Source organism: Oncorhynchus clarkii, chromosome 25 (genome assembly GCF_045791955.1).
Source record: "Oncorhynchus clarkii lewisi isolate Uvic-CL-2024 chromosome 25, UVic_Ocla_1.0, whole genome shotgun sequence".
NCBI classification, from domain to species: Eukaryota; Metazoa; Chordata; class Actinopteri; order Salmoniformes; family Salmonidae; genus Oncorhynchus; species Oncorhynchus clarkii.
In genome coordinates this window covers 15,977,012-15,996,550 of record NC_092171.1, presented here as the reverse complement: position 1 = coordinate 15,996,550, position 19,539 = coordinate 15,977,012, and positions in this window count along the sequence as shown.

The window sequence follows — 19,539 nt, the reverse complement described above, 5'->3', positions numbered from 1 at the left end:
ACACTCTACCATAGAACACACACTCTACCATAGAACACACACTCTACCACAGAACACACTCTCTATCGTGGAAAACAGATCCAGAGAAGTTTGACCATTGTGGTGACAACATGACTCACCTTTCTGAGAAACAAAAAAAAGAAGTACCAAAACACCTTTCCTCTGAACAGCTACATTATCGAAAAATGCTGCTTTTTCTTTTCATGTCAATGCATGTGGGCGCAACAACAACAACAAAAAATATGCTCAACAATTTTTCTTTAGAATCAGAGAGTGATTGCAATATCTAAAATATGCTCAGGGTAGGCTATGCTAAATGCACACAGTGCCTGTGATTTTTTAACTCTTCCTACATAGCAATACATGTATTTTCCTGTATTTCTGTTCTCCAAATCAAACCATATGCAGTGCAGGGAGGGTTAGGGTGGCTCAGGGTAAGGCAGGGACAGGCCTGGTTTTAATAGTGAGAAAACATCAGTGGTCCTGTAACAGAGACCTACAGACAATTAAGCGTTATTGTGCTTTGAAATGATAAACATTCTTCTAGTCCAGGGGCGGTGTTCATAGACTGGTCTACAGCTGCACATGTTGAGTCTATAGTCTAAATGTGATGCATTTTGCTTTATGAGAAAGTTCACTGTAAATGAGCTAATGGTTTGTTTATGTGTGATGGAAAGCTCCTGTATACAATGTTGAAACGCACACCTTTGGAAGTGACAACCTAGAATGATAATTGTGTTTGAGGTTTCAACAGAAATGAGGACTCCCTGCAATAAAAGAGAAAAAGACAAAAGCCAACAACTGCCCCCACTTGAAACTGGGAGGAGAAACGGATTCTCTGTAAGGCGCGCGCGCACACACACACGTACACACACACGCACGCACGCACGCACACCACACACACACACACACACACACACACACACACACACACACACACACACACACACACACACACACACACACACACACACACACACACACGAGCTGTGTGTGCAGTAGCCCTTGGCACATAGCTACATGCAATGCCCCTGCAACAGTTTCCTGGTGTTAACACCTCTCTATCTTTCTCACAGAGGCTGGTACAATGATCCTCTCACACCCGCCTGTCTTCTTATCAGTCCTGCCTGAGAGTCTGAACCATTATCAGATCTCTGCTGAGAGATGGAGAAACTGCCAACCAACTGATTATGCTGTTTGTCTACACATGTTGTCTAATCCACATCCACATCACATCGAATAAAGGAAATTAAGGCAGTGTAGTATTCCGGAGTGGTCTGCAAGTTTAAAGAACGACAAGTTATTCCCAGAGGATTTAGAATGATGGGAAATAGACTATATAAACTCAGCAGAAAAAGAAACGTCCCTTTTTCAGGACCCTGTCTTTCAAAGATAATTCGTAAAAATCCAAATAACTTCACAGATCTTCATTGTAAAGGGTTTAAACACTGTTTCCCATGCTTGTTCAATGAACCATAAACAATTAATGAACATGCATCTGTGGAACGGTCGTTAAGACACTAACAGCTTACAGACGGTAGGCAATTACGGTCACAGTTATGAAAACTTAGAACACTAAAGAGGCCTTTCTACTGACTCTGAAAAACACCAAAAGAAAGATGCCCAAGGTCCCTGCTCATCTTCGTGAACGTGCCTTAGGCATGCTGCAAGGAGGCATGAGGAATGCAGATGTGGCCAGGGCAATAAATTGCAATGTGCGTACTGTGAGATGCCTACGACAGCGCTACAGGGAGACAGGACAGACAGCTGATCGTCATCGCAGTGGCAGACCACGTGTAACAACACCTGCACAGGATCGGTACATCTGAACATCACACCTGCGGGACAGGTACAGGATGGCAACAACAACTGCCCGAGTTACACCAGGAACGCACAATCCCTCCATCAGTGCTCAGACTGTCCGCAATAGGCTGAGAGAGGCTGGACTGAGGGCTTGCAGGCCTGTTGTAGTAAGGCAGGTCCTGACCAGACATCACCGGCAACAATGTCACCTATGGGCACAAACCCACCGTTGCTGGACCAGACAGGACTGGCAAAAAGTGCTCTTCACTGACGAGTCGTGGTTTTGTCTCACCAGGGGTGATGGTCGGATTCACGTTTATCGCCGAAGGAATGAGCGTTACACCGAGGCCTGTACTCTGGAGCGGGATCGATTTGGAGGTGGAGGATCCGTCATGGTCTGGGCTGGTATGTCACAGCATCATCGCACTGAGCTTCTTGTCATTGCAGCAATCTCAACACTATGCGTTACAGGGAAGACATCCTCCTCCCTCATGTGGTACCCTTCCTGCAGACTCATCCTGACATGACCCACCAGCATGACAATGCCACCAGCCATACTGCTCGTTCTGTGAGTGATTTCCTGCAAGACAGGAATGTCAGTGTTCTGCCATGGCCAACGAAGAGCCCGAATCTCAATCCCATTGAGCACATCTGGGACCTGTTGGATTGGAGGGTGAGGGCTAGGGCCATTTCCCCCAGAAATGTCAGGGAACTTGCAGGTGCCTTGGTGGAAGAGTGGGGCAACATCTCACAGCAAGAACATGCTAATCTGGTGCAGTCCATGAGGAGGAGATGTACTGCAGTACTTAATGCAGCTGTTGGCCACACCAGATACTGACTGTTATATTTGATTTTGACCCCCCTTTGTTCAGGGAGACATTATTCAATTTCTGTTAGTCACATGTCTGTGGAACTTGTTCAGTTTATGTCTCAGTTGTTGAATCTTGTTATGTTCATTCAAGTATTTACACATGTTAAGTTTGCTGAAAATAAACACAGTTGACAGTGAGAGGACGTTTCTTTTTTTGCTGAGTTTAGGTATATGGGTGATTCCAGTGTTATGGACATTACATTCGCACGCAAATTCACAACTTTAATGTCTTACAGAATGGACCCTTTACTCAGTACTTTGTTGAAGCACCTTTGGCAGTGATCACAGCCTCCAGTCTTCTTGGGTGTGATGCTACAAGCTTGGCACACATGTATTTGGGGAGTTTCTCCCATTCATCTCTGCAGATCTGCAGGTTAGATGGGGAGCGCCGCTGCACAGCTATTTTCAGGACTCTCCGGAGTTGTTCGATCGAGTTCAGGTCCAGGCTCTGGCTGGACCACTCAAGGACATTCAGAGGCTTGTGCCGAAGCCACTCCTGCGTTGTCTTGGCTGTGTGCTTAGGGTCGTTGTCCTGCTGGAAGGTATACCTTCGCCCCAGTCTGAGGTCTTGAGCGCTCTGGAGCAGGTTTTCATCAAGGATTTCTCTTTACTTTGCTCCATTCACCTTTCCTTCGATCCTTGTCTCCCAGTCCCTGCTGCTGAAAAGCATCCCCACAGCATGATGCTGCTACCACCATGCTTCACCGTAGGGATGGCTTCCAGGTTTCCTCCAGAAGTGATGCTTGGCATTCAGGCCAAAGAGTTCAATCTAGGTGTCATCAGACCAGAGAATCTTGTTTCTCATGGTCTGAGAGTCTTTAGGTGCCTTTTGGCAAACTCCAAGTGGGCTGTCATGTGCCTTTTACCGAGGAGTGGCTTCCGTCTGGCCACTCTACCATAAAGGCCTGATTGGTGGAGTGCTGCAAATATGGTAGTTCTTCTGGAGGTTCTCCCATCTTCACAGAGGAACTCTGGAGCTCTGTCAGTGACCATCAGGTTCTTAGTCACCACCCTGCCCAAGGCCCTTCTCCCCCGATTGGTCAGTTTAGGAAGATCTAGGAAGAGTCTTGGTGGTTCCAAACTTCTTTGATTTAAGAATGATGGAGGCCACTGTGTTCTTGCGAACCTTCAATGCTGGGCCTCGACACAATCCTGTCTCGGAGCTCTACGGAAAATTCCTTCGACCTCATGGCTTATTTTTTGGTCCGACATACACTGTCAAATGTGGGACCTTATATAAACAGGTGTGTGCCTTTCCAAATCATGTCCAATCAATTTCATTTACAGCAGGTGGACTTCAATCAAGTTGTATAAGCATCTTAAAGATGATCAATGGAAACAGGATGCACCTGAGCTCAATTTTCAGTCTCATAACATAGGGTCTGAATACCAGGGTTGGGTAGGTTACTTTCTAAATGTAATCTGTTACAGTTACTCCAGAATTGTAATCAGTGACATAACTTTTGGATTACACAAACTCAGTAATGTAATCTGATTACATTTAGTTACTTTAGATTACTTTCCCCTTAAGAGGCATTAGAAAAAGAAAAAAATGTATGTTACCAATTGAACGACATCTATTGCAGGATAAATCAATGTTAAAGTTTACATAGCTGGCCATATATGGATGTTAAATTGTACTTTATGGGTTGGTTATGTTGGCTTCTTCTAAACCCATTGATTTCTACTATATATATAATAACACGTTAAATTATATCTTTACATTAAAAACCAAAATCTATCAGAATTCCAGTCATTCCAATAAATGATATGCACCTTGATCTTTAAGAATAGGACTTTAAAATATGGAAGTATAGATTAGCCAAATTGTGTTACCTGAGCACAAACCCAAAACTAAGGACTTATTAGCCAGCCTTACTCTGTTGTTAATGTTTTGTTGTCATGGAGGACTGATTGGGTTCACTGATTTGAGTTGAAAAATAAATGCTGCTCTCATGGAATGGAATGCTTTGAGCACTACTGAAAGTGATATTTACATGTGAAAAATGAATGCCATGTGCTGCATTTGATATAGACCTACTGTTTACCTTTTTGTTGGTGACACTTTTATATCTTGATAATATGCAGCTGTTTAAAGAGCAAATCCACAAATGAAACAATAACACAATCATCGCCCCGTCTCTGTTGGCAAAAAGCTGAGGGAGGGACATGGAGAAATGTAACCACTAAATGTAACCACTAAATGTAACCACTAACGAATTACAGTTACCATTTCTTTGGAATCCCTTACATGTAGGGGAGTCCTCATTTCTGTTGAAACCTCAAACACCATTATCATTCTGGGTTATCACTTCCAAAGGTGTGCGTTTCGACATTGCATACAGTGGACTTTCTCACAAAGCAAAATGCATCACATTTAGACTATAGACTCAACATGTGCAGCTGAAGACCAGTCTATGAACACTGCTCCTGGACTAGAAGAATGTTTATCATTTCAAAGCACAATAATGCAATAATATTCCCCAACCCTGCTGAACACTAATTTAAATAAGGTATTTCAGTTTTTTATGTTTTATAAATGTGCAAAAATGTCTAAAAGCCTGTTTCACTTTGTCATTATTGTCACGCCCTGGTCTTAGTATTTTGTGTTTTCTTTATTATTTTGGTCAGGCCAGGGTGTGACATGGGTTTATTATGTGGTGTGTTTTGTCTTGTTTTTTTTTTGTAGGTATTGGGATTGTGGTATAGTGGGGTTATCTAGAATAGTCTATGGTTGCCTGAAGTGGTTCTCAATCAGAGGCAGGTGTTTATCGTTGTCTCTGATTGGGAACCATATTTAGGCAGCCATATTCTTTGAGTGTTTCGTGGGTGATTGTTCCTGTCTCTGTGTTTGTTTGCACCAGATAAGGCTGTTTAGGTTTTCACGTTTCTTGTTTTGTTAGTTTGTTCATGTGTAGTTTCTTTATTAAAGAACCATGAATCAAAATAACCACGCCCCATTTTGGTCCGATCCCTGCTACACCTCCTCTTCAGAGGAAGGGGAGAAAGAAAACCGTAACAGAATCACCCACCAAAAAAGTACCAAGCGGCATGGTGACAGGCAGCAGCAGCAGGAGCAGCGAAATCCAGTTTTCTGGACATGGGAGGAAATCTTGGACGGAAAAGGACCCTGGGCACAGCCTGGAGAATATCGCCACCCCAAAGAAGAGCTGGAGGTGGCGAAAGCGGAGAGGTGCTGGTATGAGGAGGCAGCATGACGACGTGGATGGAAGCCTGAGAGTCAGCCCCAAAAATTTATTGGGGGGGGCACACAGGGAGTATGTCAACGCCGGGCAGGCACCGTGTCTCCAGTGCGGGTGCATAGCCCGGTGCGGTACATACCAGCTCCTCGTATCGGCCGGGCTAGAGTGGGCATCGAGCCAGGTAAGGTTGGGCAGGCTTGGTGCTTAAGAGCTCCAGTGCACCTGCACGGTCCGGTCTATCCAGTACCACCTCCACGCACCAGCCCTCCGGTGGCAGCTCCCCGCACCAGGCTTCCTGTGCGTGTCCTCGGCCCAGTACCACCAGTGCCAGCACCACGCATCAGGCCTACAGTGCGCTTTGCCTCTCCAGCGCTGCAAGAGCCTTCCTCCTCTACAGCGCTGCCGGAGTCTCCCGCCTGTTCAGCGCTGCCGGAGTCTCTCGCCTGTTCAGCGCTGCCGGAGTCTCCCGCCTGTCCAGCGCTGCCAGAGCTGCCAGTCTGCATGGAGCAGCCAGAGCTGCCAGTCTGCATGGAGCAGCCAGAGCTACCAGTCTGCATGAAGCAGCCAGAGCCGACAGTCTGCATGGAGCAGCCAGAGCCGCCAGTCTGCATGGAGCAGCCAGAGCCGCCAGTCTGCATGGAGCAGCCAGAGCTGCCAGTCTGCATGGAGCTGCCAGTCTGCATGGAGCAGCCAGAGCTGCCAGTCTGCATGGAGCAGTCAGAGCTGCCAGTCTGCATGGAGCAGCCAGAGCTGCCAGTCTGCATGGAGCAGCCAGAGCTGCCAGTCTGCATGGAGCGGCCAAAGCTGCCAGTCTGCATGGAGCAGCCAGAGCTGCCAGTCTGCATGGAGCGGCCAGTCTGCATGGAGCAGCCAGAGCTGCCAGTCTGCATGGAGCAGCCAGAGCTGCCAGTCTGCATGGAGCAGCCAGAGCTGCCAGTCTGCATGGAGCAGCCAGAGCCGCCAGTCTGCATGGAGCAGCCAGAGCCGCCAGTCTGCATGGAGCAGCCAGAGCTGCCAGTCTGCATGGAGCAGCCAGTCTGCATGGAACAGCCAGAGCTGCTAGTCTGCATGGAGCAGCCAGAGCTGCCAGTCTGCATGGAGCAGCCAGAGCTGCCAGTCTGCATGGAGCGGCCAGAGCCGCCAGTCTGCATGGAGCGGCCAGAGCCGCCAGTCTGCATGGAGCAGCCAGAGCCGCCAGTCTGCATGGAGCAGCCAGAGCCGCCAGTCTGCATGGAGCAGCCAGAGCCGCCAGTCTGCATGGAGCAGCCAGAGCCGCCAGTCTGCATGGAGCAGCCAGAGCCGCCAGTCAGCCAGGATCCGCCAGTCAGCCAGGACCTGCCAGATCCGCCAGTCTGCCAGGATCCGCCATTCAGCCAGGATCCGCCAGTCAGCCAGGATCTGCCGGAACCGCCAGTCAGTCAGGATCTGCCAGAGCCACCAGCCAGCCAGGATCTGCCAGAACCACCAGTCTGCCAGGATCTGCCAGTGCCATTTACCTGCCTGAGCTTCCTCTCAGTGCTGAGCTTCCTCTCAGTGCTGAGCTTCCTCTCAGTGCTGAGCTTCCTCACAGTTCCGAGCTTCCTCTTAGTTCCGAGCTGCCCCTCAGTTCCGAGCTGCCCCTCAGTCCCGAGCTGCCCCTCAGTCCCGAGCTGCCCCTCAGTCCAGTGGGGTCCTTGGTGTGGGTTACTAGGCCAAGGTCGGCGGCGAGGATGCGATGCAAGTGGACTAAGACTTTGTTGGAGTGGGGTCCACGTCCCGCGCCGGAGCCGCCACCGTGGACAGACGCCCACCCGGACCCTCCCCTATGGGTTTAGGTGTGCGGTCGAGAGTCCGCACCTTGGGGGGGGGGGGGGGTTCTGTCACGCCCTGGTCTTAGTATTTTGTGTTTTCTTTATTATTTTGGTCAGGCCAGGGTGTGACATGGGTTTATTATGTGGTGTGTTTTGTCTTGTTTTTTTTGTAGGTATTGGGATTGTGGTATAGTGGGGTTATCTAGAATAGTCTATGGTTGCCTGAAGTGGTTCTCAATCAGAGGCAGGTGTTTATCGTTGTCTCTGATTGGGAACCATATTTAGGCAGCCATATTCTTTGAGTGTTTCGTGGCTGATTGTTCCTGTCTCTGTGTTTTTGCACCTGATAAGGCTGTTTAGGTTTTCACGTCACATTTCTTGTTTTGTTAGTTTGTTCATGTGTAGTTTCTTTATTAAAGAACCATGAATCAAAATAACCACGCTGCATTTTGGTCCGATCCCTGCTACACCTCCTCTTCAGAGGAACAGGAGAAAGAAAAACGTAACAATTATGGCATATAGTGTGTAGATTGATGAGGATTTATTTTGTTTTAATCCATTTTAGAATAAGACTGTAACGTAACAAAATGTGGAAAACAGGAAGGTGTCTGAACTTTCCGATTGCACTGTATGACAACTTCATCCAGTGTCCAGACAAGTGGATTGGCAATATAGGCACATTGTATCATTTGCTAAATTTTGTTACAATATTACAGAGAAATTGTATTACAAAAAAAACAAAAGGATTGTCCACATCAAATCAAATTTTATTTGTCACATACACATGGTTAGCAGATGTTAATGCGAGTGTAGCGAAATGCTTGTGCTTCTAGTTCCGACAATGCAGTAATAATCAATTAGTCATCTAGCTAACAATTCCAAATCTACTACCTTATACACACAAGTGTAAAGGGATAAAGAATATGTACATAAAGATATATGAATGAGTGATGGTACAGAGCGGCATAGGCAAGATGCAGTAGATGGTATCGAGTACAGTATATACATATGAGATGAGGGTAGCCTCATCTAACATACATCACTCTTCTTATTTGTTTTATCTCTCCTACATGCCAATATTTTGAAGACCGATATCTTGGATTTACCCCCCCCCCCCCCCCCCATTCTTTAAGAAATTACATTTGTGAATTTGCGTGCAAATGTAATGTCCATAACACTGGAATCGCCCATATTCCTACAGTTGAAGTCGGAAGTTAACATGCAGATATGTTGGAGTCACCACTCCACAAATTTCTTGTTAACAAACTATAGTTTTGGCAAGTCAGTTAGGACATCTACTTTGGGCATGACACAATTTTTCCAACAATTGTTTACAGCGATTATTACCACGTTCATCTGTACAAACAATTGTACGCTAGTATAAACAGGAGGCGCGTTCTGTTTCCTAGAAATGAATGTACTTTGGTGCGAAAAGTGCAAATCAATCCCAGAACAACAGCAAAGGACATTGTGAAGATGCTGGAGGAAACGGGTACAAAAGTATCTATATCCACACTAAAACGAGTCAAATATCTACATAACCTGAAAGGCTGCTCAGCAAGGAAAAAGCCACTGCTCAAAAACCTCCATAAAAAAAGCCAGACTAGGGTTTGCAACTGCACATGGTGACAAAGATCAAACTTTTTAGAGAAATGTCCTCTGGTCTGATGAAACAAAAATAGAACTGTTTGGCCCTAATAATCATCGTTATGTTTGGAGGAAAAAGGGGGAGGCTTGCAAGCCAAAGAACACCATCTAAACTGTGAAGCACGGGGGTGGCAGCATCATGTTGTGGGGGTGCTTTGCTGCAGGAGGGACTGGTGTACTTCACAAAATAGATAGCATCATGAGAAAGGAAAATCACATGGATATATTGAAGCAACATCTCAAGACATCAGTTAAAGACACCAAGTTAAAGCTTGGTAGCAAATGGGTCTTCCAAATGGACAATGACCCCAATGTCATGAACCGGCTCAAAGCCGGTAACAAAAAGGGAGACAACGTGGAGATAAAGAACAACAAAATATATTTATTAACTGAATTAAAGTTAATACAATCAACACTGGTGTGTGTTTAGTCCGTAGTCAGTAGTGTAAGTGAGTGGTCGCGTGTATACATGTGATAATCAGGGGTGTTAAAGGTGCCAACGCAAACAAATCAAATAGCCACAAAAATGCCAAAACCAAAATCTGTCTGTGCCTGCATGTAGAGTCTCCTCAATGAATGGGGAAGAGGTGCATTTATCCTGGGACACAGCCCAGGTGTGTCCCATTTCACATGACGACCCTTCCAGCTCCGCCCACCGACATCCTATTAAGGAAAACAAGAGCAAAGAGAAAGAATTCGGCAGACAGAGTGGAAGGGTCGTCACACCAAGCATACTTCCAAAGTTGTGGCAAAATGGCTTAAGGACAACAAAGTCAAGGTATTGGAGTGGCCATCACAAAGTCTGACCTCAACCCTATAGAAAATATGTGGGCAGAACTGAATAAGCATGTGCGAGCAAGGAGGCCTACAAACCTGACTCAAACCTGACCAGCTCCGTCAGGAAGAATGGGCCGAAATCCACCCAACTTACTGTGGGAAGCTTGTGGTAGGAAGGCTACCCAAAACGTTTGACCCAAGTTTAACAATTTAAAGGCAATGCTACCAAATACTAATTGAGTGTATGTAAACGTCTGACCCACTGGGAATGTGATGAAAGAAATAAAAGCTGAAATAAATAATTCTCTCTACTATTATTCTGACATTTCACATTCTTAAAACAACGTGGTGATCCTAACTGACCTAAGACAGGGACTTTTTATTTGGATTAAATGTCAGGAATTGTGAAAACCTAAATTTTAAATGTATTTGGCTAAGTCTAACACCCATCAATAACTTGTCATTCTTTAAACTTGCATTAATTTCCTTTATTCGATGTGATGTGGATGTGGATTAGACAACACAATTATGTGTAGACAAACAGCATAATCAGTTGGTTGGCAGTTTCTCCATCTCTCAGCAGAGATCTGATAATGGTTCAGACTCTCAGGCAAGACTGATAAGAAGACAGGCGGGTGTGAGAGGATCATTGTACCAGCCTCTGTGAGAAAGATAGAGAGGTGTTAACACCAGGAAACTGTTGCAGGGGCATTGCATGTAGCTATGTGCCAAGGGCTACTGCACACACAGCTTAAGTGTGTCTGTGTGCGTGTGTGTGTGCGCGTGTGTGTGCGTGTGTGTGTGCGCGTGTGTGTGTGCGCGCGTGTGTGTGTGTGTGTATGCGTGTGTGCGCGCGCGTCTTAGAGATAATCCGTTTCTCCTCCCAGTTTCAAGTGGGGGCAGTTGTTGGCTTCTGTCTTTTTCTCTTTTATTGCAGGGAGTCCTCATTTCTGTTGAAACCTCAAACACAATTATCATTCTAGGTTGTCACTTCCAAAGGTGTGCGTTTCGACATTGTATACAGGAGCTTTCCATCACACATAAACAAACCATTAGCTCATTTACAGTGAACTTTCTCATAAAGCAAAATGCATCACATTTAGACTATAGACTCAACATGTGCAGCTGTAGACCAGTCTATGAACACCGCCCCTGGACTAGAAGAATGTTTATCATTTCAAAGCACAATAACGCTTAATTGTCTGTAGGTCTCTGTTACAGGACCACTGATGTTTTCTCACTATTAAAACCAGGCCTGTCCCTGCCTTACCCTGAGCCACCCTAACCCTCCCTGCACTGCATATGGTTTGATTTGGAGAACAGAAATACAGGAAAATACATGTATTGCTATGTAGGAAGAGTTAAAAAATCACAGGCACTGTGTGCATTTAGCATAGCCTACCCTGAGCATATTTTAGATATTGCAATCACTCTCTGATTCTAAAGAAAAATTGTTGAGCATATTTTTTGTTGTTGTTGTTGCGCCCACATGCATTGACATGAAAAGAAAAAGCAGCATTTTCGATAATGTAGCTGTTCAGAGGAAAGGTGTTTTGGTACTTCTTTTTTTTGTTTCTCAGAAAGGTGAGTCATGTTGTCACCACAATGGTCAAACTTCTCTGGATCTGTTTTCCACGATAGAGAGTGTGTTCTGTGGTAGAGTGTGTGTTCTATGGTAGAGTGTGTGTTCTGTGGTAGAGTGTGTGTTCAATGGTAGAGTGTGTGTTCTGTGGTAGAGTGTGTGTTTTGGGTAGAGTGTGTGTTTTGTGGTAGAGTGTGTGTTCTATGGTAGAGGGTGTTTTTTATTGCAGAGTGTGTGTTCTATGGCAGAGTGTGTTCTCTATGGCAGAGTGTGTGTGTGTGTGTTCTATGGTAGAGTGTGTGGGCACGACCTGCTTTTAGGATAGTTTTACTGACCTACAACTGGGGGAGGGACTCAGATGTATTGTGCATTTGGAAAGTATTCAGACCCCTTCCCCTTTTCCACATTTTGTTAGGTTACAGCCTTATTCTAAAATAGATTAAAGAAAACATTTCGCTCATCAATCTACACACAATACCCCATAATAACAAAGCAAAAACTAATTTTTTGACATAATGCAAATTAAAACAGATATCTTATTTACATAAGTATTCAGACCCTTTGCTAAGAGACTCGAAATTGAGCTCAGGTGCATTCTGTTTCCATTGATCATCCTTGAGATGTTTCTACAACTTCATTGGAGTCAACCTGTGGTAAATTCAATTCATTGGACATGATTTGGAAAGGCAAACACCTGTCTATATTAGGTCCCACAGTTGACATTTTATGTCAGAGCAAAAACCAAGCCATGAGGTTGAAGCAATTGTCCGTAGAGCTCCGAGACAGGATTGTGTCGAGGCACAGATCTGGGGAAGGGTAACAAAACATTTCTGCAGCATTGAAGGTCCCCAAGAACACAGCGGCTTCCATCACTCTTAAATCAAAGAAGTTTGGAACCACCAAGACTCTTCCTAAAGCTGGCCGCCCGGCCAAACTGACCAATCGGGGGAGAAGGGCTGAATGCCACCAAGATTGAACTCTTTGGCCTGAATGCCAAGCGTCACGTCTGGAGGAAATCTGGCACCATCCCTACGGTGAAGCATGGTGGTGGCAGCATCATGCTGTGGGGATATTTGTCAGCGATAGGGACTGGGAGACTAGTCAGGATTGAGGGAAAGATGAATGGAGCAAAGTACAGAGAGATCCTTGATGAAAACCTGTTCCAGAGTGCTCTGGACCTCAGACTGGGGTGAAGGTTCAACCTTCCAAAAGGACTATGATCCTAAGCACACAGCCAAGACAACGCAGGCCCAACCAGAGTCCGAACTTGAACCCGACCTAACATCTCTGGAGTGACCTGAAAATAGCTGTGCAGCGACGCTCCCCATCCAACCTGACAGAGCTTGAGAGGATCTGCAGAGAAGAATGGGAGAAAGTCCCCAAATACAGGTGTGCCAAGCTTGTAGCATCCTACCCAAGAAGACTCAAGGCTCGCTGCCAAAGGTGCTTCAACAAAGTACTGAGTAAAGTGTCTGAATACTTATGTAAAGGTGACATTTCAGTGTTTAATATGTTATGAATTAGCAAACATTTCTTAAAACCTGTTTCCGCTTTGTCATTATGGGGTATTGTGTGTAGATTGACGAGGAATTATAACAATTTAATACATTTTAGAATAACGCTGTAATCTAACAAAATGTGGAAAGGTTGAGGGGTCTGAATACTTTCCGAATGTACTGTATATCCTAATCTGTCTTTGGTGCAGGTCACGTTATTCTTCACATTACTGTCTCTGGTGAATACACACTATATCAAATACAATCTATGTTTATTTGTCACATGCACAGGATACAGAAGGTGTGAAATGGATACAGAAGGTGTGCACAGGATACAGATGGTGTGAAATCGATACAGAAGGTGTGCACAGGATACAGAAGGTGTGAAATGGATACAGAAGGTGTGCACAGGATACAGATGGTGTGAAATGGATACAGAAGGTGTGCACAGGATACAGATGGTGTGAAATCGATACAGAAGGTGTGCACAGGATACAGAAGGTGTGAAATGGATACAGAAGGTGTGCACAGGATACAGATGGTGTGAAATGGATACAGAAGGTGTGCACAGGATACAGATGGTGTGAAATGGATACAGAAGGTACAGTGAAATGGTCATTGGCATAGAAGCAACATCAAAAAAAAGAAAATGTCTAGCTAAAAATATTTTATAATTATTAGATCATGTTTACCCAGACAGACTTGTCTAAATTGATGGATGGGTCATGTGAAATAAATGTTATAACCACCCCCAGCCACATCTAACTAAGCGGATGGGTCGCTATTTTCTAGACATGTTCATGAACGACAATAGATGGCCATAATCACCCCCAGACACACCTGGCTAACTTGAAGGGTCATGTAATCATCTGTCAAAGTGGATTCTTTTGTTTGGACATGTAGCTAGCTCAACAATGAATCAGCATAATCCCAACTCACACTAATACCAATACAAACATTGTCATAGCTGTAGTATAAATCTGCAGTTAGCTAAAGCTAACCAACTAGGTTCAATGTTAGCTAGCTAACAATAGGCTATAACTAGCAAATGCAAATTGATTTCTGATTCAAATAATAGTACTACACAGATCATAAGCGTAACGTTAGCTAGCGAGCTAACGTTCGTTAGCTAGCGAAAAATACACTTTAACTTGCAATGAAAACGACTTTCTGACAAAATTAGAAATGTATAATATCTGAACATTTAGCTAGACTCTTACCTGTATATATGGATGAACGCTTCACGGCAGACTGGAACCATTTAACTCAGTTTTGTTTCTTGCTACATCTTGTTTAGCTAGCATTGTGTCAAGTCACTCCGGTTCACACTGACCGTGGAGTGTGCAGAAAGTATCCCATTACAACTTTTTCCAACTGATCTGTCGATAGTCCATCAATGTTGTTGAGAAAAGCAGCAAAACATTTGTAGTTCTCAATGGCTAATGTTATATCTTTCAAAAATGCCATGTAGAAAAGACACATGCTGAGCAGCTCACATTATAGACAGAAGTATACTACATGGCAGACCAATCCAAACTCCTCGCCCGACATGTCCAGCCCATCCATTATCTCAGCCAATCATGGCTAGCGGGAAGGTTCCTGTTTTTTTCCATGACTAAACCAACTAGGCTCGTAATTTAACCATTTTATTTGTATATACAGATGTAATACATGTTTGTTATTAAGGCACATGAAAGTTCACATGTTCCAGAAGGCATTTCTGCCCAAAAACACATTTAAAAAATAAGAAAAAATATGCTCAAATGACGTGCGACATATGCCTAGCTTCCTGAAACGGGTCAAATATGGTCTTTATATGAACTGGCTAGCCAGATAACTCAACGTTCACTAGCTAGCTAACAAGCTAGAAACGAACCAAAACATTGTTTAGAAAGTTGCTTTTAGTTACCTAGTTTGCAAGATTGACACATACTAAATTCATTTATAAATGGATGGGTTTATTTTGAACCATCAGGCTACTGATGTCATGCAGCCTGTAGGTTTTGTGTTTATACTTTTTCATAACGGCAACGACAAGTTTGATGTCGGACGACAATAGAATGTTCATGACGTCCCTGTGACAACTGTCTACAGACATGTCGATAGACGTAGTTTAAACTTGCCTTTAGTCTTGAAATCTTTGTTTGCTTAGTACACTACCATACTCACTCTGTTTAGCACATGGCCTCACATGTGAATCCTTATAGAAATGGGTGGGGCTAAGACAAGAGGGTGTGAACAATTCTGAATGGGTGTAGACAAAGAAGAGCTCTGCAGTAGATGTTCCAAAACAGGGACATTTTCTCAGGATTGGGGTTAAAGGTTTATCAACTTTCAAAGCAGAATGACTTTACCTTTGTTCCTCAACTGTAGTGTATTATATACCATTTTCTAGCTCTGAGTCTCTACTTTTATCCAATGTAAAAAACATAATTTCAGATTTTGCTACATAAGACCGAATCGAGCCAGTTGGTCACATATGATTGACTGAAAATACGTTTTTGAGACTTGGACTCTTACTCTGAAATGGCCAAAATTCATGCAATTTCCTCCTTAAACTTTTCATATAAAACATGAACTCCAGCATATAGACCTTAAAGATAAATGTAAACATGGTTACATTTTGGAAATGACTAATTACTAAATTACTTTATTTGGGCATGCTCAGGTTGACCCACATCTGAAAGTGACAGTTTTCTGTAACTGCAACTGAAAGTGACACCTGAAGTTTATTCTGTTTTACACATCACCGTTGTTTGTATGAATGGCACCAGGCTCTGCCATACATGCAGAGCTTGACTTGGACAGGAGCTCACTGGAGCTGAGTACCGGCACCTCAAATGTTCTACTGCTTGAGCTCCTGTTCCTCTTATAGAATATTAGAGCAAAAGTATTGTGGAGCTCCTGCACCTAAATATAAACAGGATAAATAATATAATATAAACAGAACCTATTTCAGTCCAAGTCAAGTACTGTATACATGTGAAAGAGTACAGGCAGTACGTGCACACATGCACGTACACACGTATACACACACACACACACACGTACACACACACACGCACGCACGCGCACGCACACAGACACAGACACAGAAAGTAAGTCACCGTGCAGCTGTCTGTGCACTAATTGAGTAGCTAGCGTGGAGCAGCATCCTGCCTCCACAGACAGACGAGCGTGTGAGCAGACCAGTCTATCACATCCAAACCTCTGTCTGAACCACAGGAAACATGCACGCACACACACACACACACACACACACACACACACACACACACACACAGAAACACACACAGGTAATAAAACACGGTCGGCCTAAATGACTTAGTAACTGTGTAAAACAAATGCTCTGCCAAAACCTCCCTGCAAACAGACATAGTGTGCAATTGACTTGAGTTACAAGCAGCTGGAAAGACAGAAACAACAATCATGTAGAAGAAGTGTTTTGATGCAAATGCGCAACGTTGCAGCAATGTTTCCTCTGTGTTTCCTGGCAGCATTGTGAGGTTGGTGGAGAGCACCTGGGTTGATGGTAGACCGTATTCTGGTCTGGGTTAGGTCTGATCTGGTCTGGTCTGGGCTGGGCCCGGCCGGGTTTGGTTTAGGGAATGTGTGCTTGGTGTTTTGGGTGTTTGAGGTCTCGGGGTTGCTGGGGATTTTTGAGGCTCCGGCGCTTATCGACTGTAAGAGATGGAAACCCCACAGAAGGCAGCTCCACCCACTCAGCGCCCATCAATCACTGTTGCCGCCAGTGAAGAGAAACCGACGCTGACACACACACAGCCATTTTCTGTCCCAAGTACAGCTGCAGTATCGCCGTGGCACCCCATAGTATGGTACCCCACGGTGTCGTTACCATCGCACTGATGGTTAAACCAAAACAAATCAAAACCCTTTCCAAATACATGTGAGATAGCACAACTTCATACAACGACACCCGTTTTATATTGTTAAGTCACAATCCAAAGTACATGCAAACCGTGAATGCTTTGGCGGCTCGTGAGAAGCAGAGAGTTTAGTGTCTCGGTTGGCACATTGTGTCTGAAAAACAGGAAGAGCTAGGGTAAAGCAAGCGGAGGGGGGGTGCACCACAGAACCAGAGAATAGTAAAGAGATTGTAACACAACTAATCTTCAAAACTCTGTTTTATAATTCCACCATCAGTATTGTACTTTATTATACCTATTTTCAACATGAACTATATCAGAGTGTATTAGTCTGGATCCTCTAAAGTTCCCCTGCACTAAGTCCTACTGCTCCACCACAACATAAAACCTGGCTTGTCTTTAAAGAGTTTCTCCTTCTATCCCGACAGTATGTTCCCCTGACAGTGGTCTCCCAGAGTTCCGGCCCTGCCTGCAGGGTCTGTTGTGCAGGCCTAGCTGCCACAGGGCAGAGCTCCCCTACGGTGTGTAATAGAGTGTAGCGACACAACGGCCTGCTCTGCTCTCTGTGGGCTCACCACAGTCTCTATGTCTGCTAGAGCCAATAAATAAATAATGGGCAGAGTGATCACTTCCAACCACGATACTGAATTCTCAACCACTGCACTGCATCTGGGAGTACCTTGCTTTAGCAAAAACACACAAGGCCTAGCGGCGTGGGCTACTGCTCAGTTTGGGATGGTATAACTGCAGTAACAATGCTTCACAAGGCTCTCAATGAGTTCAGGAAATGACTGACAGTTTGGCTGTGTTTTTAACAGTATGTTATTTTCACATTTTCACACGCTATCATTCTTCTACACATGGTGGCACACCAACTTCCTCCTGGTGAGGGTTCTGGAGGTGCCACTACTGGGAAAAATAGAGAGAGAGAGAGAGAGAGAGAGAGAGAGAGAGAGAGAGAGAGAGAGAGAGAGAAAAAGTTTAGAATTTCCAAGAAAATGTCTGCTTTACAAAAAGTCAGAATAACTGATTCCAAGTGGTATTTTGGATTGTACATCATCTGCAGTGTTAAAATGTGTCCCAGATCAATCATTAATAACAACCTGTGTACAAACTTTATATGCACAGAAACATATAAAAGTAAAATGCACTCACATCTATTTTCTACAATTACGAATGGGCAGTATTGGTATAGCAAGAGAAGACAAGGTAGTTGTGAACAGTAAGGATACTAAGCCTGACTACTGTCTAAATCCAATCCAAGCCCAGGACCAGTGGACAAAAGGGCGGCCCATTTCCCCGCCGGCGATGGGTGCAATGACGGCCACTTCATTATAAAAGCCTCCTCAAGTCCCACAGTGCATTCCACGTTTATGGGGAACATATGGGGAAGCCTGCAATTTTTAGACCACAAAATAAGACCCTTTGCAGCTGGACGCACGACCGCACTCGGTCCTTTTTGCCTCCCGAGCCACACCCGAAAGGCGTAGGACCACTGACAGTGATTAAACCACCACAGTTTTCTCAGCAAAACAGGAGTTATATTGAGCTTAAATACAGGGACTTGATAAACAAGGCATGGGCAGCAGAAAAAATGATCCAAAAGACCACAATGATCTTCTGACCATTTCTCTCACGGTCATGGGCAGAGCAACTGGGATGCATTTCAAAACACGGAGCAGATGTTTACCTAGGCAAAGAGCAAATACAGAGAGAAGAGAGGACAAAGACAAAGCCTTGAATCCACTCAGTTGAATTTTTGATTTAGCTAGGGCAACTAGATGGACAGAGCCAATGATATTTATTGCTCAGCAACAATAACGGTCACATGTTGTATAACTACAGTAAGAGAAAGGCTGGGGTTGATTCCTTTTTCTATGTTCCCCCATGGAAAATCCAGATGCAATTTCTTCACACACAGCAACAGCAAAAAAGGAAACTGTTGATTGTCTGAAGTGCTTTTCTTCTTGTAAACTTCCAAAATAGCAATATAATTGAAAAGGAATCAATTAAATGTGAATACATAATATATCATTGACATGCCACGAACAACAATATTTAAATTATGCATACAAACCACATACACTGTTGTTCCGATGTAAAGCTTAAACATTGTACACCACTTCTGCTACACCCAAACGCATTGCCACAGACCTAGACGGCAAAGCCCCTACTGTGAGACCAATGATCCTATTACGGTTCTCCACTACTGATCTCTGGTCTCCCCCTCCATAAACACATACAGATGAAACAGGCCAGGAAGCCACAGAGGCCCTCCATTCCAACAGCTCAAGAACAGAGGAGAGTAGTAGAGGAGAGTAGTAGAGGAGAGTAGTAGAGGAGAGTAGTGGAGGAGAGTAGTAGAGGAGAGTAGTGGGGGAGAGTAGTAAAGGAGAGTAATAGAGGAGAGTATTAGAGGAGAGTAGTAGAGGAGAGTAGTAGAGGAGAGTAGTGGAGGGGAGTAGTAGAGGAGAGTAGTGGGG